Source organism: Melozone crissalis, unplaced genomic scaffold (genome assembly GCF_028551555.1).
Source record: "Melozone crissalis strain CALT ecotype California unplaced genomic scaffold, PUWL_Pcris_2 ptg000063l_1, whole genome shotgun sequence".
Taxonomy (NCBI): domain Eukaryota; kingdom Metazoa; phylum Chordata; class Aves; order Passeriformes; family Passerellidae; genus Melozone; species Melozone crissalis.
This window is the reverse complement of record NW_026535841.1, coordinates 9269810-9295291: the sequence shown is the minus strand read 5'-3', so window position 1 is coordinate 9295291 and position 25482 is coordinate 9269810.

Here is a 25482-nt window from a genome sequence, read left to right as displayed (position 1 = left end):
ACACAACCAGCACTACCTGTGGGTGATGGAGATGGAGGCTCCTCATGGTTTTCCCAGGGCCATGCTGAAATTCCATGGCAAAGCACAGCTCCAGGCACTAAATGAATAATGGAGCATCCTCCCTGCAGCTTCTGGGAAAATTTAGGTGCTGGTTTCCTGCATGGGTTCCTGGCTCAAAGGTAAATGTGATAAATGAGTGAAACAAAGCTTTGCATTCCCAGAAATCCCCTGCTAAGGTGGATTTTGAATCTTTATTGCCACCTCAAAAGTGCTGTTTAAAGCAGTATCTTTTTGGGGAAAATCCCCAAAGTGGCCATAAAAACTGATAAATGATCACTGGGAAGCAACAAAAGAAGAAACTCAATCTTTTCCCCTTTCTGCCCATCTTTTCTTTGCATGTTTTCCATAGCATATTCAACAAGAAATGGCACCTATTTAGCACTATTGATCCAGCTTACTTCAGTAACAAACCACATTAAGTTAAAATCAATACCAGCCACTCTTAAACTGATTTAGGAGCGTCCACACAAAGGGGCTCACACCAGTTTAGACAGATTTGCTTTGTAACCAATTTAGTTAAAACATGCAATCTAGGGGCTGATCTGTGCTGTGAACAGCTGGGAGGCATTAATTCCTGGGGTTCAAAGGCATCAATTCCCAAGTGTCATCAATGGCTCTCAAAGGACAGGATACGGGAAGTGTCACTGACAAACATCCATCTTTCTTGGCAAAGCATCCAGATCTCCCTCACTCCAAAAGCCAAAAAGATGGGGGAAACAAAAAAAAAAAACACCCAAATCAACCTCAGGGTTAATTTTATTTCTACAGCTCAAAGTTTGCATTTAAAAAAAGGCAAACTGAAGCTGCAGGAGACAAACAGCTCAGAAAGCAATGAGTTTTATTTCTCCCCCTGGAATATTCACTCCACAAGACACATGCACTGCAGATCACTGTGCCCCCTGTAAATCCTGCATCCCAGGTTCCAACCAAGAGACCAAGGTTGGGGAATGCAGCCCAGGGAAGGGTTTGAAGGGCTGTTTGTCACTTTGTCACAGCAGCCTCCTGCTGGTTGAACACCCAGGGGTCTGTGTGGGGCTGAGGGGAGCCCAGCACAGATCTCATCACACACCATGACACCATGGCAGCCTGAGCAGGTGTAAATCCCAACACAACACAGGGCTCTCACCTCAAAGCAGATGAGGCTTTAGTGTTTAGTCGAGTGCAAGGGTCTCTATGAGATGTGAGGCCAAGGAAAGGCTCCAAGAAAACCTTTGGTGTTACCCATCCTGCCACCCCTGTGCCTCAGCACCCAAAAAGTTGAGAAATCAGTAAAGACTATTTTAGGCTTCAGCTTCAGAGGGAAACCATCAAAAATTTGCTCAGAACTTGGGGAGTTTTGGAGCAAACAGCTTTGGGCAGGAACAGTTCTGGTTCATCTATAGCAAAGGAGTGAAAAGGAAATCAGGCTCCTCATCCTGTGCTTTTTACCCACATCATAAAATTATTCCTTTGGGGCACTTTTACACCTTGGAGAAAAATGTGGAAAAGCATCAGGCAGCGATGTTTGTTTGGTTTAAACCAGATTTTAAGTTTCACTGTCCCTGGGTTTGTGGTGGTCACAGAGCAGCCACTCAGGGCTGTCAGAGCAGCAGAGCAATAACCCCAGAGCCTTCAGGAGCTGCACATCTCCAGTCTCTAAACCCTGCTCATTTATTTCTCCTCCTTTCTCCCCACTCCTTCCCTGCAGCTGCAGGCACCATTTCCCATCCCTGTTCATTACCTCAGGAGATCAGGATCAGCCAAGCCACTAAAAGCCTTCCAAAAGGCAGGAAACACCACACTTCATTGCTGCTTATCCACCTACAAAATATGCATGTTCAGGCATCTTCTCACCTCAGCTGCTTTTAAACCTGCCACTCAGAAGTGGTTTGGGGCTTCAGTTTCAGGCTATAACTCTGCTTTGTGACTTTCTGGATACCTGGAAGAGATTTTGAAATGGTTTTCCCTGCTGTTACCAGGTAATAATTTGTTTCACAGAAAGAGTCAAGAGTTATACTTATGGTGCTGAATTAAACACAGGAACGTTTTGGAAATAGAAATAAACCTTTTTGGGTTTTATTATTTATTTTGCTTTAAAGCCTCAGGTGCTAAAAATTACCCTCTGCTGTTCCATAAAAATACAAGAATGGGTCTTTACTCCCAGAGTAAATAACATAGGTAAAGAAAAAAAAAAAATCACTTTCCACATATTGCTGCTGGGTGTAGAGCATTCCTAAAGAGGGGCAAATGTCCTGCCTGGGGTCTCCAAGGGCAGCAGGCACTGGGATCCCAGAGCCAAGCAGGGTTTGGTGCTTGCACCCCAAGCTCCTGGGCAAGGGGCTGTTACAGTTATATTTTCTGGAAAAATCCCTTCACCCAGGATTCAGCCCCTGAGAAGCTGAAAAACCTCAGAGAAAACAATTATCTGATTTGCTTCTCCTATGTTCTGCTGCTCTGGAATGTGTTTAGACATTGTTTACCAACAGGTGATTGTTTCATTGGTTTCATGTGAATTGTTTTGACTTATTGGCCAGTCAGGGTCAGGTTGTGTCAGGGCTCTGGAAAGAGTCACAAGTTTGCATTATTATCTTTTAGCCTTCTGTAAGTATCCTTTTTGTATCCTTTAATATAATGTAGTATATATAATATATAGTATATAGAATATAGTAATAGTATATAATACATAGTATATAGTCTATATACTATATATTATATACTATTAGTATAGACTATAGTATATACTAATAGTATATAACAGCATATATATATAGCATATATAATATATTAATATAGTATAGTATTCTTTAATATAATATATTTTATTAATATATTTTATTATAATAAAATAATAAATTAGCCTTCTAAGAACATGGAGTCAGATTCATCATTCCTGCCTTAGTCTGGGGAACCCCACAAATACAATAAAGGGTCATGTGTGTGATATGATGACATCTCCTCACGAACTGCTTCAACCCCACCAAACCCCATCCTCACACTGGCATCCAACCCCTCTGGGAGCAGCCAGTGCCTTTGCCCTGCACAGAAACCCTTATTTACCTGACAGATAACCCACCCCAGAGCACAGCTGGAGCTGGGGGGGCTGGCATCTGCCATCAGGCTGAGCTTGCAGCTGAAAGGCAGAGCCAGGCTCTGTGAGCCCAGCATGACACACACGGCCATCAAGGACACCACCGAGCACGTGGCTGTGATTGCTATCAGGGGTTATTGGCAGGGAAAGGCAGCATGCAGCTCACATGGCCATTTAAGGCCTTCTCTGATGCAGAGAAGGAGAGAAAATCCTTGCTGTGGGGGCTCCATTGCAGGGAAACATGAATTAAGATGTTCCCTGTGGTGAGTGCTTTCCAAATCGCCAGATCTAAGAGAAAACCCAGACCCTTGTGGGCACAAAGCCCACCATGTTTGCAGAGGCTGCTGCTGAGGAAGATCCTCAGTGCCAAATGCTGATGCCAACTGCACTGCTGGTGCTGAGAGGGTGACATTTGGTCTGATCTGTCTTTTCAGCACGTACACACATTTTACACTGCCAAGGGCACTTTGCAACAGGAGGACTTAAAACCCAGTTGCAAAACATGCTGCAAGCAGTGATAAGAAATTAATCTATTTTCACTGTCTAATCTAATGTGTGTGGCAAGGCTCCCACCACGCTGCTGGACCCACTCTGAGCTAATCTGAGAGAGCCCAACAAGCTCTGCCCAGGTCACTCTGTTTGTGTTCTCATCAGAGCCACAACAGGAGCTGGAATGGGAAAAACCTGCAGTGGTCCAAAACACCTCCTCCAAGCCCAGCATCTGAACCTCTCACCAGAATTTTTCGTGTATACACCCAGTCCTTAACTAGTTTCATTCATTGAAAATGCCACAAGCCAGGCTGGTTTTGGATGATTCCAGAGAAAAATCAAAGCATTTTGGGGTTTGTGGTTTCAAAGGAAGCATTAAGGGCCTGTTGGCCACATCCTCCCAGTCATTCCTGCTAGGAGTTAAATTCACATCACCCTCCCAAGTGCCCTTACAGCAAGGTCTCACCCAAGGGCTCAGGCTTGCTCAGGGTGCTGTGGGAGCTGCTGTTCCCATCTTTTTTGTGTCCTCTCCCACTGTCCAATATTACCAATGCCCCCCAAGGCATCCCTCAGGCACGGCCCATGGAATTGCATTTGCCTCTGGCCAGCCAGGCAGGAAGAAATTGAAGCCAAAGACTGAGAGAAGAAAGGTGGTCAGGCCAAGGCAGACAGAGGGACCTTCTGCACTCATTTTTGGTGTGATTCAGGCTGATGGTGCAGCACATGCCACAGGACAAGCAGAGGTTGTGTTTGTGGTCCCAAATCCCCTTTCCACTATCCTGTCCTGTCTCCAATCTGCTGAGCATTCTTAGAGACACAACACTCCCCTCTGACTATAAATTCACTCTGCCCAAGGGGGACACAGGGACACCAAGAAGCCTCTATTAGCTGCCATGTGACATTCACATTCTCTGGAAAATCCCTTCACCCAGGATTTTTCTCCTGGGAAGCCGAGAAGCCTCAGAGAAAAAGGAAAACAATTCTTATCTCATTTGCTTCTACTGTGTTGTGCTCACATGTGGAATGTGTTTGGAGATTGTTTACCCACAGATGATTGTTTCAGTGGATTCTGGTGTGAGTTGTTTTCACTCATGGGCCAATTGGAGCCAAGCTTTGTCAGGACTCTGGAAAGAGTCATGAGTTTTCATTATTATCTTTTTAGCATTCTATAAGTATCCTTTATGTATTCTTTAGTATAGTTTAGTATAGCATTCTTTAATATAATATAGTATCATAAAACAATAAATTAGCCTTCTGAGAACAGGGAATCAGATTCATCATTCCTTCATCAGGACACCCTGCAAATACAATATTGCCACATTCACAGATCTGACCCCAGCAGGGTTGTGGGGATGTCTCCCCTGCCCTGGGGACATTCCCAGCCCAGGGAACAGGGACAGGCACATCAGTCCCTGGGCCAGGCCCTGGCAGAGAGGGACAGGAGCCACCCAGGGCTCGTGGCTCTGTTTGCAGCACTGCCATGGATTCAGCATGCTCAGAGATTAAGAAAGCAGCTTTACCACATCCTGGCAATATAAGGATTTTTTTAAAAAAATAAATTTAAAAAAAATCAAAAAGCCATTACCTAAGGTTTGTTTAATCAGGATTTGCAAAGCACTGAGAGATACTCAGGCACTAAGTGCAGACTAACATCTCTAATCACCGAGTGTCAAGATGTACAGAGCTGCCTATAGACATGAAGAGGCACTTAGCCCACAAAAGCCCCCCTGTTCCCCTGCTCCTGGAGTGTCTCTGTGAGCCTGGGGCTGCATTTGCCAGGAGATGGGATGCCTCCAGATGAATACAAGGGATTTGAATGCACCTGGGATGGGGCTTCAGCTGGGGGACAGCCAACAGCACCAGGCCACCATGGTCCAGGGGCATCTTTGGGTTCTCAAGCTGCTTTGGCTGCTGAAAACACAGCACTTAACCTTTGAGACAGAGCACCAGGGGAACCAGAGCATCTCCAGCCACCCTACCTCCAGACTAAATCACATCTTTTCCCTACCTTCAAAGCAATAAATGCAGGAGAGGATTTATTGCTTTTTAACAAGTGCCACAGAACATGCATTTCATTAATTTACAGGGGAGGTGGGGGGAGGTAAAGCCAGCTCAATAAATTCTCCCAGACTATTGCTTTGAAACAAACAGCTCTGCAGATCCAGCCTGTGGATGTCACAGCAGAGGCTTTTATCCAGATGAGCTATGTGTTCAACAGGGTGAGTAAAATGCTTCAAGAAAATGAAGGAAAAAAAAAACAAACCAAAAAACAAGAAGAAACCCAAAGAGGGTGGAGACAACGGAGCTGCTCTCTACAAAAGGCAACGTATCACTGACACGTTGTTTGAACTCCCAGTGGTGTATTAAAAAAATAAAAATAACCCCCCTCTGAACCACAGCTGCATCCTTAGCTCTCACTGCTGTGTTGTTTTAGCTTGGAGGGAAAAACGACATTGCTAATGCCTTTTTCTTCTCTCTTCCCCCCCACCCAGAGAGGGAAATGCATTTGTTTTCCTTGCAGTGTTTACTGTGTGGATGGTGCAGCTCCACTCCCTTCAGACTGGGGAGAAAGGGAAGAGTGCTTGGAGAGGGGTGGCTTCAGGGTGGGATCCTTCCCATCTGATTTACTGCTCAGGCCAGAGCAAATAAAAGGGATATTCTCTCCCCCACCCCGAGCACAGCAGGGCTGCAGATGTGAACAGTGAATGCAAAATCCCGCCTGAGCCCACAGCATTTCTTTGACAATGGAAAATAAATAGCTCCATATTTGTTTATTTAGTTAGCTTCACTTCTGAGGGATTCATTTTGTGCTACTGAAGAGGAGGAAATGGGGATGAGATGAGGCTGGCTGGGCTGCCCTGCAGACCCTGCTGCTGCTGCTGCCACCAGCCCTTGCCACAAGCCTGGTGCTCCCCTGGCTGTGCCACCACAGGCAAATCCCCAGGATGTGGTGCCAGCCCTTTGCTGAGCTGTCTCAAGCTCACCAAACACCCAGGAGTGATTGTCGCAGTCCAAGTGCCCCAAGCCAGGGGCAGGTGGTGCTGCTTGGCCAGCCTGGCACTCTCAGGGGACCCAAAGCATCCAGGGGCTCATCCCAGCTCTGCCCTGTTTGTGCACCAGCCCAGCTGTGAGCCCTGCACCCTACACAGGGGCACCAACACTGACCCAAACTGGGCAGGGCTGGCTGGGGAGAGCCTCCCTTCCTTTACCTGATGCCAGGGGCATCCCAAAAATTTGTGCTGTTTCCTGCACATCACCAGTGCAGTGAGGGAACAGGAGCACCTGGGAAGGGTGGACTGGAATGGGGTGAAGCCAGGGTGGGACAGGGAGTGTGATGGCAACGTCCAGCAATCATGAGGAGATTCCCCTTTCCCCACATAAACAGCTGCACGAGGTCAGAAATGGGCACAAGGCCACTGAAGGAGCAGAGGCAGGAGGATGGAGCAGTGAAATATCAACCAAAGCTACTCAGTGGTTCTGAACAGAGCCAGGACAGGAAGCATTTCCTGCTGGCACCTCCTGCACTGCTGGTTTCCATGAGATCATGGCACTTGAGCTGCACAAGCTCCAAGCATCCCAGCTTCCATTTTACCTTTCCATCTCATGTCACTTCTCTCTTACAGAAAGCAAAGCAGAGGCAGACAGATCCCAGTGCGTGCAAACTCATCCTTACCCTCACCCTCCTGAAGAACACATGGAACAACCTGACACCAGCAGCTCAGGCACACACTGCTCCCAGTGCCATTCATCAGGCACCAACCTCTCACTTGCACACCTGTTCTGAGTTCCAAACCAAAAGCATCCTCTTTCCTTAAAAATAAATCCCAAATGAGCCAAGTAAGCAAACCACAAATTCACAGTGCAGGCCCTACTCCTGAGATGGGGAAGAACAGATACAAGGGTGCTCCAGGTTTATTTCAGGATTAGGGCTCCAGCAGTAGAATTTCGCCACCAGGTTCATTAAGGCACTGAGGGTCAGGAGGAGCAGCAGGGCAGCTCTGGGGCACCATCCTGAATTACACCTGTCTGGAGACACCAACCTGCTGGGGAGGAACCTCAGGGAACACCAAGTGGCATTTTAAATGTGTCCTGTGTTCCTCTGGCCTCCAACCCAGCACTCCCCATTTCATGGATTTTTAACACCACTGCCACAGATGTAACTCAGTGTTGACATGCACTCCTGGGGTTTCCCATTCTCATTCAGGCTCTGTGCTTCTTCCCCAGCTCTGCAGAGCCCCTGGGCTCTGGCAGCCACTGTCCCCTGCCATCTCCAAAGGCAAATATTGAAGGTAAGGCTTGCAGGTGTTCATTTAAACAACTGGCAAACACATCACCCTTATCAGAAAGTGTTCTGTTTGATCTGCTTTGCCATCAGATAAGAGTTAAAGCAGAGGGGTTTGTTTAAAAGTGTACTTTCTGCCCCCGAAATAATTACTGTTAAAGTGATTCTTTTTATTTTCTGATGATTTCCAGGCCTGTTTTTAAAAATCTTCCTTTAAATACCAACATTTCTGCCCTGCTCATGGCTGCACCTTCTCAGCACCTCACAAATCTCAATTAACCTCAGCCAGCCTGGGAGGAAAAGGCATATTAATAATCCTGTCTCAGCTATGGAGAGACCAAAGCTGTTAGCAAATGAGGCCAACACTTCGCACCGAGTGCCAGGGACTGACCCTGCTTGATTTGGGGGGCAGAGCAGGAGCTTCAGGGCTCTGCACCTTCCCAGCAGCACCCAGAGCACACAGCACAGGGAACTGGCTCTGGGAGCTGCTGGCAGAGCCAGTTCAACTGGAATTATTCTGCTAATTGCATTTCAGCACCTCACTGAAGCATTTCTGCTCTGTGAGATGCAACACCAAAACCACTAAATCAGGGGGGTTTTTCCCAGAGAATTACAGATTTTGAAACACACATGGCTGTGTGACAACCCTAAACCCTGTTGATTCTTTTCCCCCCCCCATCTATCCTCATGCTCTGGTGTGGATCCCATCATCACATCCCTCTCTGGCACCACATCATCACTGGGCTGATCTGCGCAAAATCTCCAAGATAACAAAGTGCTGTAATCCCAATTTCACAAGGCAGGAGGGGAGCACAGACAAATTAATTTGGTTAGCTGCTATCACAAGCATCTATGGCACAGCCAGGGGAGGGACACCCCAAGTCAGAAGCTCAGCTTAACATCTGTTCTATAATTCCTCTGAGATATCAGCTGGGATTTGACCTTGTAGCTACTTGAGCAGAGATAGTGAGCTCCAACACAATCTTCAGAGAGACAATATTACATGGCTGCTTCCTATATCACACACAGATAACACTAGAATGTTTTTAAATCATGTGTTATAAAAGAAGGCAATGAGAGATTAAGGCTACTGATATTTTCCTGACAAAAAATTTCAGTCTCTCCACAGCAGCTTTGTCACAGAGTTTAGGGCTCTGAGAATTACACTTACTCTGCTTTATTCCCCCCCAGCCCTCTCAAAAGGCAATTTCCCAGGTGATAAAGCTGCTAGGGTGTAACACACATTACCTGACTGCTGTCTTGCTGAGGGCATCAGCCCATGAAGCACTGTGGCAGGCAATCTCCAAATCTTGTCCATGAGCAAGAAAGGCTGGTGGGTGACAGCCTGCCGGTGACAGCCACCAATTCTCATGGACACACACCTCAATAAGGCATCACCACACCACAGAACCCCCTCCCAGAGACCAGGATAGCAGCTTCTTATGCCAGCTCAACCAGGAGTTAACCAGCTCTGCCTCCACCAACTACAGCCTCAGAGCCTTCCTCTCCTCATTTGTTACAAATGAGATACACCCCAGCCAATTAGCTAATAATTAAACCTGACTGCCAGGGCTCAGCAGCTTTTAGGGCACCAGTTCCCAAGCCTAAGCCTCCTCCCAGGCACTTTCACACAGGTTTGAGCTCAGGATGCATTTCTGTATCTCGGGGCTCTGGGTGATTCTTGGCACAGGGGCTGTGATGAGCCCAGCCCAGCCTCGGTCACTGCTCTCCCTTTATCTCTCCTTGCTGCAATAAACATCAATGCAAGGACCCAGAGTTCTTGGTTCCCTGCCAAAGTCCCTTCCTTTCTGCAAATAGCCCTGAAGAGGGTTTGTACACCAGCCTTTGCAGTGCCTTTTTCCCTTTGCTTTGCAGGCACTCCCCTCTGGCAGGGTGAGAAGTTTCCCTCACCTGCTCACTGCACACACTATAAGCCTGCACTCTGCTGAGCTTTGAGATCATTCTGCCAGCCAGGAAACCATGTGGAACTGCTGGCGAGACCCAAACTGAAAACAAAACTCGGGACAAAAGCACTGACAGCCTGCAAACCTGCTCAGATTAACAGCAGGCAACAAAGAGGCTTTCACAGGCAGGGCAGCAGCACATGCTCTGCCCTCCCTAAGCTGTCACTGCAAGGTGAAATTGCTGATCTCATGTGCCAAGGGGGAAAAAAGATAAAGAACTCGATCCAAAGAGAAACTCTCACCCAAACTAACCTTCAGATGGGGCAGCAATGGAGAGAAGTTGAACCCCTGCTCCCCATTCTCCCCCTGGCCCAGGGATGCTCATTTTTATTTCCCCCCCTGGAGCAACAACAAGTGGAGCTATCCTGACTGAGATGAATTGCTTATGGAAGAAAACAGGCATTTCCTATGATATTTTCCTGCAGCCCTTGGGTGGGACAGCAGCAGGCTGCTGGGTTTTGGCAGCAGCAGGGAGCTGGGGAGTTGGTGGGAGCTCAGCCCAGCCCTGGCTCGGGGTGGGACGGGAAATTCACGGTGGATGTTGGTCGGTCAGCAAATGTGACTGCCTCGAGTTAAAAGCAGAAGCATTTTAATGAGAAATATGCCTCTGAGTCACGATGCTCCAGGGACCAGTGGTATACTGTCTTACCCACCAGCCTCACTCAGGGACTTTTTTAAGGTCAGAATCTGGGCTTCAAATTGCTCAGCTGTGAAGAGAATAAACACTTGGTCATGTTTGCTCACTCGAGCTAAAGGTGAGTCACCTGTAATAACTTTCAGAGGGAAAATTATATGAGTAATACTTTGAGAACAAGGTATGAAAAATACCAAGAGGGAGCCTTGTGATGTATTTAATAATCACGACCCCTTGCTGAATCATGATCCTCTCCAAGAACCATTCCCTGGCTCACCATCATTTGATTGCATGGCTCTGGAGCGTGCTAACCCTAAAACATTCTGCAAATACATTTGTGTCACTCAGCTCTATCTGTGTTTAGAGAGTGCCTTGGAGAACACATTAAACACTTGAGCTGCTAAAGCGAGTGTCAGCGCCGTCCCCAGAGCCCCTGAGGTAAATGATGTTGTTAAGCACATCATGGGAATAGTCATATTCATCTCCCAGCCCTGAGCAAACCTGCCTTTGCACCAGAGCCACGGGGGTCACAGTGGCTGTGCTGGCACATTTTCTGCTGGTGTGGGCAGCAGGATGAGCTGTGTGAGGCCTGACCCTGCTGCTGGCTCCTGGGCAGCTGGGAATGGAGGAGCAGGTGGGAGATTCTGCACAGGGCTCCCCACAGCCCGTGTTTGCATCACCACCTGCCAGCATCTCCCCAGCCCTGCTGGGCTCCTGCCACACACTGTGCTCCCAGCAAGGGCAGAGGGGCACAGCAGCCTCGAGGGATGAGCACCCACCCCTCAAGACAGGCTTGGATCAGGGGATCAGAGCCAGGGAAGTGCCTGCCAGTAAGGCCGGGGGGCCTGGCTGCTCCTCCCAGAAGCTCTCATGGTGTGCTCTGCTCTGCTCTGCTCCTGAAGGCTGGCCAAATCCCTAGAGAAGCTCAAGCATCAGCCTCAAGCTTCCTAGCAGGCTCCAGGCTTGGATTCACAGCACCTTAAAGCACTGTGGGGGCTGAGAGAGGCTGAGCTGTGGGTGCAGGGGTAGCAGAGCATCTCCCGCTCAAGACAGGCTCAGATCAGGGGATCAGAGCCAGGGAAGTGCCTGATGCTGCTGCTGGGTATTCAGCAAGGCCGGGGGGCCTGGCTGCTCCTCCCAGGAGCTCTCATGGTGTGCTCTGCTCTGCTCTGCTCCTGAAGGCTGCCAAATCCCTGGAGAAGCTCAAGCATCAGCCTCAAGGCAGGTTCCAGGTTGGATTTACAGCATGCTAAATCACTGTGGGGGCTGAGAGAGGCTGAGCTGTGGGTGCAGGGGTAGCAGAGCATCTCCAGCCCCCAGGGCAGAGCTGCAGGGATGGGCTGTGCCTGGCAGAGCCAGCTCTCTGCTCCCAGCCATCAGTTTTCCTGTGCTGCCCTTGCCACGTGCTCCAGAGGCATTGCTCACACTGCTGGGCAGCAGGATCCTGACACGGCTGTAATGCAATTTTGCATGTGTTAATTTCATTTCTTGGCTTTGCTCAGGATCAGCTATTATTCTGCTGAGATGGTAACCAGGAACGGGTGAAGCTGGTTCAGAGAAAACAGCCAAGCCCATGCCTTTCATTTCCTCTCTCCTCCCAACTGCTGTGACCTTTGCCCATTATTAGAACCAAAATTGAAATGAGCCTTTTCTTTCTGAGGCTCTGAAATACTCAGCTCTGAGTCAAATTCATGGAACAAGGGAACTGATTCAGACAGCCACAAGCTATTGTTTCAGTTCCACCTTAAAGCAGTTCCAGCTCTGTCAGCTCTTTTCTTTCCTCCTTTTAAAACCCAGCTGGGAAAAGCCCCAGTGAGAGGCTGGTAGACACTGGGGATGGAGGCTCTGGGCTGCTCACAGCTCTTTCCAAAGCAGCAGCACACACCTGCCACACTGCCCTGCCTCTCAGGGGACAGACCCTGTCCATTGTCACCTTGCTGGGAAACCAGTGCCAAGATATGGCAAATATTGAGTGGGTGGCTCCTGGGGCAGGAGCTGGTTCTTTGGAGGGCCTTGGTTTCAGTAGATCCCAAAAAAGCCAGAAGCTGGGACTGTATGCCCTGGAGAAGGGAAGAAGCCCCACTTGAAGGACTGCTCTGCAAAATCTCACTCCCACAACACAATAGTGTTATTTAAATAAAGAAATCCTCCATCTTTAGCCACCAGCACGACAAACTCTGTCTGGACATCCCCCCATCCTGCAGGAGGGCTCCCTGCACTGGTGAGAGCATTTCTCCCAATCCCACCCTGTTTCTGAACCACTGGTACAGAGCTCAGTGCAGCTCCAGCCATGTTCAGTTCTCCAGAGAAGGTAAGCCAAGCCCCTAGGAAAAAGGCTATTATGGGATTCTCTGAGTCACCCTGTGCCTTCTCCAGTTGTACTTAAACCTGATACCGATCCATACTGTTGTTAAAAGCAGAAATTAAGCAGATGAACAAGTAGCTGGGAAGGCACTTTAAAGACTTCTTCATCAAAGGTGATTTCAAAATATTTTCCAACTCGGCATCCTTTAGCATAAATGCACCACCCAGGCTCCCAGGGGCCTTTGGGGTAAGATCAGTGTGGTAAGGAAGCCTCTCCTCTGCCAAAGTCTGATATTTGAGCAGCTCCTACTTGCAAAATAACACAGGCACCTGTTGTTTGTTTTGGCAATTCTGGAATCACAGTGTTCCCATAAACTCCACACACACACACACACACGGGTCCTGGGAGAGCCCTCACTCTCCGTGCTGCAGGAGATAATGTGATTTAAATAAATAAATCCTCAAGGTTTCTGAGTGGTTTAGCCAAGACTGCATGGAAAAATTACCGTGCAACTGTCAAATAGTTGAGATTTAGGCCCAAAAGCCATGAAAGGTGTCTGTTCTTGTTTCATTGCAGGGAAGGCGTGCCAGCCATGACCACAACTGAGCACAGCTCCTGCTCACACAACTGCTTCCTAACAAGGAGAGGTGGGATTTGCTGCTCGAGCACCTTTGCCACCCAGCCCAGTGGAAATCTCACAAGTAACGTGGTAAAAGGTTAAATTCAGATGCAAAGCAGAATGTAAAACCACCAAGAGCTGGAGCAGGCACCCACCTGTGTGCAGGCACCAAGATGTGCTGGTGCAGGACCCTGAGCAGGGATGGGCACAGGGATTCTGCACCACGCCAGGGAGGAATGGACAATGCTTGAAATGAAGCTTTTTTCCTTCAAAAAAAGCAAGCCCATGGATGTTAAAAGTGCAGAGCTGCGCATGAAATAACAACCTGTTAACCCAGGCTCTTGCCTGCAACATGTTTGTTTTGCACAGCGCTTATGCAGAAAATTTTTTCAGACACCCAAGACAGTTGTGATTACTCACCTTAATGTTCAGCATTTATCCATATCTATCTCATGGTAGTTAACATACACAAGCCAGCCAGGCTTAGCAAATCTTTGCCCTTTCCTACATTATTGATCTGACATTTCCTCTGGAGTATTTCAACTGAGAATTAAATTAACGCCGTATCTATGGACATTACCTAGTTAAAGCAGAGCAGCTGCACAGGCTGGCACACCCTTTGTTCAGTCAATCACCATCTTCCTTTTATTAATTCATGAAACCTTGTTGTTATTTCTTAAAAGTGGAAGATGCCATTAGCAATGCTAATGAAAACTACCAGGCTCATTATGGGCAGAGCTCTGCAGACAGCCCTGGAAGAGCTCTCTGCATCCTACAGAGACCTGGCTCTGCCCTTCCCAGGCAGTAGGAATGAGCTGTTTGCTTCCCCTCAGCATGTTTTTGAGAGAAGATATGCCTGCACATTAACTGTGTGCTGACCAGACAAACCTGCTCCACCTGGGGCAGCTCCAGGTCCCACCTCAGTCCTGGCACCAAGGAGGAGCCAGCACAGGTGGGAACAGCATCACTCCAGTCCTTTCCCTTCTCTTTTTAAGCTCAAACTAGATTGTTTCCACTGTTAAATATTAAGGTTGTTTCCACAGTTAAATATTCATTTTTTTCCCTTTTGCTTTTATGTCACAGAAACACCACTGAAAGATCAGCAGGAAAAACAAATTACTCAGGAAAGGCTGTTTGGCCTCAGGAAGAGGTGTCCTCAGCATAGACCCAACTGCCTTCCTGGATTTACAGGGCTTTCTTTGGTATTTAATAAAGATTGCTGCTCTGACACTAAAGAGAAACATCTGCTGCCTTGTGTCTGGCCAGCTTTAACAGCCTTTATTTTCCCTTCTTAAGAGAACAGTTTGGATTGATTAAGACTCAAGCAAAGTATTTTATACTTTCATACATCCCCAGCTTGTTGAAATCTTACCTGAAATCTTAAAAAAAACCCCAAACAAACCTACAAAAAAAAACCCCAGTATGTGAAATGAAAGTCTGGAGGACATGTGAAAGCCCAGAAACTTCAAAGCAGCACTTTCAAGGCTGAGGACTGGATCTAAAGACTTTTATATTGCTCCAGCCACAAAGAAAGCCTTCAGCAGGGCTCTGCTCAGGCTGGGCTTCACCTGCACAAAGCTCTGCTGCAGCTGAGGAGGTCCCCTTTGTACATACACACACAGAGGGCTCCTGAAGACCAAACTGGGCAAAATCCCCAATTTTGGACTCTGTCTGGAGAGAAAAGCATCCAGAAGTTTCATGTTGCTGGATCACTTGGAGATGTGATGGGAGAACCTGAGGATGCTCCAACCCCTGCAGAACTGCATCCTCAGACTGGAACAAGACAAATCTTCAGTTTGAAGAGTGATAGTAAACGCACAATAAAGAAAACAAATTGGAGGTGGTGCTTTTTATCACGTACAAAGCTCTGAACAGGAATCAGTGCAGTCTTGTTGACTCCAAGCATGGAACACCTCCAGGTAAATAAAAATCCTTCTTCTTCACATATTGCCCTGGCTCATTCCTCCATGGAATACCTAGAAAGAGGTTTTTGCTGTCAGGTTTCACTTCCTTCTTTAAAATTCCTCTCCTTTTGGTTTGCAGTAAGGAGACCTGCCAAGGAAGATGATAAATGATAAATGTTGGTGTTGGCATATGCAGGGTGAGGTGGCGGAGCAGCCAGGCAGGTGTGAGAGCATTTCAGAGGGGAGGGGATCAGGCTCAGGGCTGGGACAGGCTCCAGGTTGAGCATGAGCAGCCACAGGGTGAGGGGTTAAGCACATGCAGCCTCTGAGCTGCAGCAAGAGGCCTCCCTCACACTAAAAACTCATCACTTGAATAGCCCAGCTCAGCAGAAAAGCCTCCATTTCAGAGATAGGGAAATGATGCGCCACGGTCCCTTGCACAGCTTAGCTGATGGGCTTTAGGAATAATGTGCCTTGCTGCTGTTATCAAATATAAAAAAATTCCTTGCTTCTGTGCACCCAAAGATGCCATTTGTGTAAAGCATGGGGTGTATTTTGGGCTGTGGGTGACAGCTGCCCACTGGGGTTGGGTTGGGGCTGCTTCACCTCCCCCTGACCACAGGCACCAGCCAGGGACCACCCTCACTCAGCTCCTCTGTATTCTGTTCCCCCTAAGGACTGTGCCCTGTGTTATCAGGGACATTTAATTCACTCCCTTCTCCTGTAGTTTAATTGCTGAAATTACATTATAGAACTGGAGAAGGACACAAACCATAGAAACCAAACCCCTGGAAACATCGTGGCACCCAAGCACAGCCCACTCTCCTCACAAAGAAGAAATCACATCAGGTCAGCTTCTGCACAGCCAGTTTGTTTAGCTAAGACAAGAGAGTTGCTGGAGCAAATAATTGAGGAATAATACGATAAAACACAATAAGAGCAATAACTGCCTTTACTGATGGGGCTCTGAATGAGACGTGCTCAGTGTGCTGCACGTGCCCCACGTGCTGTCATTTCCTTGCTCTGAACAGATTTGCTGAAGATTTGAGCCCTAATCTGTGCACTGTAACATTATCTCAGCATTTGTATTTGTCTGCTGATCTTCTGTGGTTGGACGTGGGCTTTGGCTCCCGCAGGGCTCCCTGACACACTCTGATCCTGTCTGCTCTAAATAACTGCATACCAGATTTAAATGGGGGGAAAGGGTTGCTTTGGGGTTTTTTAATAGCTTTTTTTTTTTGGTTTTTTGTTAGGCTTTTGGAGGTTTTTTTAAAAAGCAATACATTTGTGGTGTATGACCCCAGTGCTTCTGGATTTCAGAACTGCAAAAGCATCCACTGACTTTGGCAAAGGGCCTCATCCAGGTACCCAAACAAATGACCTGAGCACAGAGCAGATCCTGAGATGATGTAAAATCAGTGCTATTCACCCTTCATCCCAAGGCAGGACCTCTCTGATCCACTGAAAATGCAAGAAGCCAAGCAGAGACCCCAAACTGTTACCAAATAACATTGGTTTTTTTTAATGTGCTCAAAACTAAACATCCATGTCAGGAGCATTATCCTGAGAAGGAAGAGCACCTGCCACTCCTATGGCCACAGTCTCCCTTTTCCTTTATCTTGGGCTTCTGACTCCTTAATCTGTTGTGGAATGTCATTTAATTAAGCATTTTCAGGGTTCACTCTGGGCCGTGGGATTATGCTGTAAGCAGGCAACGCTGGCCTGAAGTTGTGACAATTAAGGCCACGAAGGACAGCTTGGCACATTGTCTAATCAGGGAGCCAACATAAATATGCCAGAGCTGGTACTAAATATTTCCGTGGTAGAAGCATTTAGACTTACTAGATGGGGTTTCCCCTAATCATAAAGGAATAGAGAAATAAGGAAGAAAAAAAAAAAGTGCTTTTTCCAGTTAAATTAAATTAGAAAGGAAATAAAAGACATTAGAAACGTTCTTGACAGAGGAGGGCCTGAAAAGATTTAATTCCAACCTTACTAATTCTGTGCTTTTTATGAATAAAGGATTAATGAGCACTAGGAAGGGGAGGAGCTGGTCAGGGCAGGGCAGTCAGAGCTGCTGTGCACCCCAGCCCTGAGCCAGACCCCAGCCCTGTGAGCCCCTGTGGGGCCAAACCCACTGAGGGGAATTGGTGCAGCTGGGCTGACCCAGGGAAGTGCTGTGGATCCGCCAGAGGAGCTGCCAGTGCCACCTGTGCCAGTGCCACTTGTGCCAGTGCCATCAGTGCCACCTGTGCCAGTGCCACTTGTGCCAGTGCCATCAGTGCCACCTGTGTCAGTGCTGCCAGTGCCACTTGTGCCAGTGCCACCTGTGCCAGTGCCATCAGTGCCACCTGTGCCAGTGCCACTTGTGCCAGTGCCACCTGTGTCAGTGCTGCCAGTGCCACTTGTGCCAGTGCCACCTGTGCCAGTGCCATCAGTGCCACCTGTGTCAGTGCTGCCAGTGCCACTTGTGCCAGTGCCACCTGTGCCAGTGCCATCAGTGCCACCTGTGCCAGTGCCACTTGTGCCAGTGCCATCAGTGCCACCTGTGTCAGTGCTGCCAGTGCCACTGTGCCAGTGCCACCTGTGCCAGTGCCATCAGAGCCACTGTGCCAGTGCCACCTGTGCCAGTGCCATCAGTGCCACTGTGCCAGTGCTGCCAGTGCCATCAGTGCCAGTGCCATCAGTGCCACCTGTGCCAGTGCTGCCAGTGCCACCTGTGCCCCTGGTCCCTGGGCCAGGCTGCAGCTGCTCAGTGCTGGCTCCACAAACAGCACCTTCCTCCCCAAACAGGGTGACACAGCAAGGGCGGCAGTTGGGGCCCCACAGCACCCACTGGGCAGCCTGGGGAAGAGAAGAATAAATTAGGGAAGGAGAAGAATAAATTAACAGCCCAGCCCATTCCCTCAGGCAGTACCTCACTGCCATGGTATCTCTGGGAGCCACAGGGGCACTCATGGCTCACGTGAAGGAAAACCAGCACCTCCTCCTCCCCTGCAGGTGCAGAGGTGTTTCTTGTATTCCTGCCTTCACTTCTCACCTTCAGCTCCAGCTGAGTTGTCCACTCTGCTCCCTGGGCATCACCTCTGCCCCTGTCTCCCTTCTCTCCGTCCAGCTCCACACCTTCCTTGCATTGTGCAGCTTCAGACAAACGCCTGTGGAAAAGGGCAGAACCCCTCAGCACAAGAGCACCTGTCAAGTTTCCATGCTGGTGAGACCCAGTGGGCACCCAGCGCTGACACCCATCCCCTCCCAGCCCAGAGTTCATGCACAGGCAACACCCTCAGGAATTTTCCCCTGTTCCCTGCTCCTCTCATGGGATAGGAATTTACACAGCATGATGTTTTTCTTAGTGATAATCTTGTCTGTTTTCCCAGTTTGCTTGGGCTTCTTATGTGCTGGCAGAGGTTCATTTTATCCTTCAGCAGGCTCAAACACAGCAGATGGGTACAACCAGCTCAGCTACCTGCTGGAAAGTCTGTATTATGGTTGTACTGTGAATGCTCACAGAAGTTTCTTTGAAAATTACCAAGTGTGACACACAGTTTTGGGTTGGAGGGCTCCTATTGTTTCCAGTATTGCCAGGCATGAAAAGTTCATGTAATACAACAACAATGTTCAGGGCACTACAAAGGAAAAGGGGGAAAAGATGCATTCAATCTATACAATGTGATTATGGAAGAAAGACTGAAAAAAAATAAATAGAGAGGCAAATGATAAATAGAAAAGAGCTCTATAGTCTAAGCATAACTTCAAGGAAGAGTAGTACTGAGCCACATTTACAGGACAGGGAGACACTTGGGCGTGCAGCACTGAGCACAAGCAGGGCACAAACAGATTCACATCTCTGCCATCCCTGCACCTCTGCATCTCACAGCTGCCATTCACACAAAGGCTGCCATTCTCTCCTTTCACAGGCACCTAAGTAAAATGCAGAAGAGGCTGGAAAGCAGGAACCCAGCCCTGTTCCCCCTTGTGTGCCCAGCAGGGCCAGGGCTGACAGCCGGGGCTGCAGCGCTGCTTCCCCAGCGCCTCCTCATTAGAAGCCTCTCCTGAAACATGCTCAGTGTCATTTCCATTTAGCATCAGGTGACAGGCATTTCCTTCTGTAACGTTCACTTTAACAGTGGTATTATTACTTTTACTTGAGTGCTTTGATTCAAGCCACGGGAGATGTCACAAATTAGTGTTTACAAAACTTAACACGAGGGGGCTGTCAGTACTTGCTTGAAGACAAGGATTTAGATGGTTGAGACCCCATTGAGGAGGCAGCAGACTAATTGCAGGAGCAGGGGTGCAGAAGGATTCTAGACCCAAGTGTCACCTCAAGCAGAAGTGAAATTAATGATGCTCAGAGTGCAGCTCAGTGAAATGAAACACCCTCCCCCCCTTCTGTTGTTTGTTGTTGCTTGTGTTTTTATATTGTGTAAAGAGGAATTAAAAGAACAGAGTGACAGAGTCCAGCTCACCTTGGTAACTGCTCTATCTGCTTACAGCATCCTGCCCCTGCCCGTGAGATACATGAACGCTCTCTGCTCCTTACTCATCATCCAGCACCAGAGTTATTGCTGCAGGAGAACAGAATCCAAGAGGGCTTGAATAAATAAATTTTCTCGTGATTCACAGAGGATATACAAATGCTTCTGTGATTCAAGAATTCAGTGATACTATCTGTTAGCTGGGAGACTGTTTTGCAGCAGTGAGCTACCCAAGTGGAAGGAATCTATTTTGCATTGAAAAATACACGTAATTACTCTGACTAATAAACAGTCAGGAGAAATACAAATTGTAAAAGCGTGATATTTAAAATCCTTCAAGTAGAGAAGGCATCAGTGAGCAGGGGAATGCAGAGCATCCCTCAGAAACAAAGCTCTCCTAAGAGGCCCTCCAGCAAGGCAAGGTATTCCCATGTTCACTGTTAATGAACAACCACCTGCCACTAAACACACAGCAGCACTAATGAGGAGTCTGATACAAGTGCAGCTCCCTTTGTGAGATGAACACAGCACCTCAGAGCCACCAAAGTGGCCGAAGGTCCCATCAGACACCTCCTCTCCAGCCTTTCATCATGATTCATTGCACTGCTCACTGCAAATCACAAGCTACAAAATTGCATTATCAGTACAGCTCTTTTTAATCAATTCAAGGTACTGATGTTTAAATATCTCCTGCACTGAAAAGCAATTGCTGTTTAAATCCATTTTTTTTAAAGAAATCATTATAACATTCTCATAATTGCTTATCTCTCAGAAGAAGATAACGCAGACACAGCTGCTATTTCAAAGGCCATTTTATACATGTAACTCAAACAGTCACATCTGAAATACAGCAGAGATTCTCTCCAATTCAGGAACCTATTTATGGCTGACTGCTTCGTGTGCCAGGGCTGTGGCCTTAATTACACCCACACCAGAGGTATTTATACACTGTGATTTGCCCAAGGACTTTTTCCTCTGCTGGGCTCCCCTTCAGCAAAACATTTCAAGAGATGCTCGAGATCACACTCAAGTGATTTACTGAGCATCTCTACACTGCTTTAGGGAGCTGTTTTCCTCTGGATGATGCTCCCTTTGCTCTCCCCAGGCAGAACCCTGCGTGCCCCCCCTCTGCTCAGGGTGGGTGGGTGGGTTCAAACCTCAGCATCACCCCCCCAGCTCACCCTTGGAGCCCCAGGCCTGCCTCTCTAATAGAAAACCTCAGGAAAATATCTGTGTGGTGGATAAGGTCACATAATGCTGCTGGGGTCAACAGCCATCTCTATCTGTCTGGATTTTAAAGAGGAAATATGATCTTGCCTTGAAATTGAATATCTCCCTTGCCCACAGGTGAGTGAAGGTTTCCTGCTGCCTGTGAAATGGGGATCTGCTTCCCCACCCAGCACAGCCCCAGCAGCAGGGCTGGGCCCTGGGGGAGCTCAAATGGGCCCAGCACCCACAGATAAGGGCACCAGGTGCTGTTATCAGTGGGATATCAGCAGCTGTTATCAGTGGGATATCAGCTCCCCAGGAGCACTTCCCACCCTGCCATCCCTTTTGCTGTTCCCTCGGCCTGTGCAGCCTCCCAGCCTAGCAGGGAGGGGATGATGCCCCAGGACACTGCAGCCCTGCCTGCAGCAGTGTCCCCACAGCACATTCCCACCCCTGGAACAGCTGGATCCCACACCAGCACCTCTTGATGCAGCTCCTGCTCTGGCAAATACAATCAGAGGCTCTGGGAGATTGCAATTCCCATTCCAATCAGTGATTAGAGAGCCCAGGAGTCTCCCAGGATTTCCCAGCAGTTCACAAGGAATTCATTGTCCTTCCCCTGACGTGCCTGAGATGCAGATCTGAGCTCCACAGGACATGGATGGAACCCATCCATGGAACCCACCCATGGAACCCCACCACCCCAGGGGTGGAACCCATCACCAAACCCTTCCTGCCATCCTGTCCTGCAAGGAACAGAGCTGAACACAGTGCCCCAAGCACCAGGTTTGGGAAGTCCCAAAACGTGATGCCCCATCAGGATCATCCATCTTCCACATGGCACAGGCCTCAGGGCTTCCAAAAATTAATGGCAGTGGAAAAGCAGAGACATTTCTTAGGAAAATCTACATCCTGATGTTGTTATTGTTAGCACTGAAGGAGGCACTGGTGCTTGTGTTGTTCCAACAGTTAATTATCTTCACTTTTAAAAATGTGCATCCTTTTTCCCCTGACAGAAAACTATGCCAACAAATTAGTCAAGCTAATCAGTGCCCTGACTCACTATCTAACATCTAAGAACAGGAGAAAGAGATGAGATAAAATACATGGGTAATACAGGTTCTAGAAAACTACAGATAAAAATACTCTGGAAACTAGGTTAAATTACCAGGAAGATAAAGCACATTAAAAAACAGGAGGATATGAATCAATAATTTACATTTCAGAACAGTTAGACATTTACAAGAGCTTTCACACACCTGTCTCCCTCATCCCTCTCCAAATCTTGACCCTGACAATGATCCTCAGCAATTTCCTCAGAACTGAACTAATTTTTACAACCTCCTGCAATTTGGCTAGACAGGAACACAGCAAGTGAATGGAAAGGGAGAAGATATTTGGGGTGTAGGAGGGGATCCAGAATCCCTCTTGATTGCAATTGTTGCCACCAACACAGTGTAGGTGATTTCCCACCACTTATAATTGAAACAAATTAATGCAGCTCTGCTGCTAAACGTTGTGTTTAAGGACACAGAGCCCCTGATGCTGTTAACACAGCTGGAATGCCAGCTCAGAAATGTCAGCTTCCCTCCCTGCACTGCTAAAGCTCTACTGTTAATTTTGACATCTGGTTTTTAGTGAGATGCATTTCTTGCAGAGCAAACGCACACTGACAAATCCAGGGCCCTCTGTGTATTTTGGTAAATTGCAATCCATTATGAATATATATCTTGCTGTAATTAAATGTTAGCTTTGTAGTTGCAAGGCAAGCTGTCCAAGTATCTGGTGGGAACATTTAATAACAATAATATATTTGCTACCTCATTTAAGTATCCCTAATACACTTGCCTGGATGAGTTTTTCCCCCGATATATTAACAGCTTAATAGCACACAGGTGAAAGCAAGGAGGTGATATTGAGATAAAAAACTGCCCTGGCAGCTTGGAGCCTCTGTGCAGAGGAAGCAGAACATTGACATGTCTGCAGCAGCTCCCTCTGGGATCTGCCTGACAGCAAACATCACGGATCAAGACAGTGCTGCGACAATGCACAGCTCAATTACTGCTCCCTGCCAGCCCCAAGTGTGCTCTGAGGGGCTGGCCCAGGCTCTGGGGGTGGGCATGGGTGCACTGAGCACATCCCCACTGGGAGGAAGCAGAAAAGCCTGCAAAGAAGGAGTCCTTGCTCTTCTTGGTGATAAACTGGTTATTTTTCATTTAGCCCATCTCGGGTTGCTGTTGATAATTGCTGCCCCGAGATGTGCAGGATGTCTCTGCTTCGGCCCATGCAACTGAAGAACAAGTCTGGACTCTTCACTTTTCGGTCTTGAGGTTGTTTATTAATTCTTATCTATAAAATTTTCTTTCTGCCCAGCTGAGATCTGCTCAGCCGGGCAGCCACAGGCACTCTGACCACCCCCAAGGCGGTGTTGTCTTTTTATACTACAAACTACGTATAACATATTTACACTTAATTCCCAATACCTATCACGCATGTTAGACAGTGCACTTCTACTCTAAACCAATCCCAAAGTGCCAACATCACTGCAGAGAATGGAGAACAAGAACAAGAAGAAAGGCTAAACCTGTCCAAGTTCCTCCATCTTGTCCCCATAACCTCCATACCAAAAATCCTAAAATCTACATTTTCACTCTGTGATAATTTTGTTATTACACCATTCAAACCTGTGTGACTTTCAGGTCCTCATACAAAGCCGGTAACTTGCTCCAGGGGTCAAAATCAAATCCCCAGGTGCTCTGGGCTGTGTGCCAGGGTCTCCAAGACCCCGGCGGGGTCCTAAGCAGCTCTGGACACCCAGAGGGATGCACTGAGTTCTCACAAGCCCAAAATATTCTGAACACAAAATTAGATCCTAATTTGAAGAATCACATCTGTCCCAGAGGAGAATGGCTGAGGACATGGCCAGGGATGCCAGGGCAGCCTGAGTGCCCTCAGGACTGTGCCTTCAAATGCTGCTCCCTGCCCCAGCAGCCACAGCCATGGCAGGCAAATGCTCCAGGCTGCATTCAGGCCTGACCTATTCTGAGCTCCAGTTGCTGCAGCTGGCTCACTTTGACTCGGCCCTGGCTGTGTGTCCCAGTAAATCACCTCCTGTCAGCAGCTCAGGCCTGCAGAGGACTCCAGGGCAGTCTGGTGGCACCGTGGCTCCCTGCCCTGCTCCAGAGGGGCTGGCTGCCTCCTGCTGCTCCAGACAGGGGGATCTGGTGGCAGGAATGCTCAGCAATGCTCTGTCTGACAGGATCACACTGCTCCAGCAACCAGAGCCAGCACAGAGCTGCCCTGCTGGCTGGGAATGTGCTCCCGGCCTGCCTGGAGCTGCGCAGGCTGAGAGTGCCCAAAATCCCACCCTGACTCTGTCAGCACGTACAGCAGCTGGTCAGGACCATGAGGCTGCGTGCTTCAGAGCCAGGGGAGAGGTGATAAACCCAGCCCTGAGACAGACACACAAACCCAGGCACTCCAAACAGCACAGAGTCAGGCGCTGCTGGTCCCAGATCTGCACCCACACAGGGCCAGGCAGCAGCCTGGGAGATCCAGCCCATCTGCTGCTCAGTGCTAGAACCTTTCTGAGCAAACATCAGTGCTAGAACCCTTCTGAGCAAAGCAAAAAGCCATCACCCCCCTGGCAGAGCTACTCACAGCAGCAGGCTGGAGCCACAGCCACCCCTTCCAAGTGGCATCCCCTTTCTCTGCTCTATTGCAAAGTTAGTTAATTTAGCCCAAAGCTTCTGGGATATCTGATTCTACCTGATATTAAGGATTCTGTCGGAAATAGATTAAAAAGGAGGCAGCAGTTGAGTAAATCATGGCAAGTTATGACAAGAAAAAAAAGTACAGTGAGGCTTAGACACCAGAAAAACAGACCAAGGAGATATTTAGACACAAGCATGATTTTTCATCTCATTAATTTTGCAATAATTGCTATCTATCTTAAATTATATAAAATAAAAATAAACTATAGTATCTAGAAAGAAAACCTCAAGCAGTGATTAAACTTCTGATGCTGTTTATAATCAAGAAAAATTAATATAAGGTAGCAGGGTGAAGGCAGCTCAGCAGCACAGGTGGTACAATTCCTGGGGATTTATGAGCAGCCTTGGTGTGGGGAGAGGGATTTTCCCAAAGTTCTGCATGCAGACTGGATACAGCAGCCACACAGAGCTTTACACAACAGGCAAACAGACAACAAAGAGAATCACAGGTTCTTATTTCTCCTAAATTGCTCACCATGTCTTGCTCTAGCACATAAAATTTGAAAGGCTATCCAACAAATATCAAGACTCCAGACAGTAAAATCTAGAAGGAATTAGGACCTGTGGTTTTTCATCTCAAATCAGTACTTTGTCCATCTACTGGATCAGTCCTGATCCCAGATAAAAAAAAACAGTATGCACCATCTGCTTTTACTGTCAAACGTACTATTATACTCCTTGGTTGTATTTTATTTTAA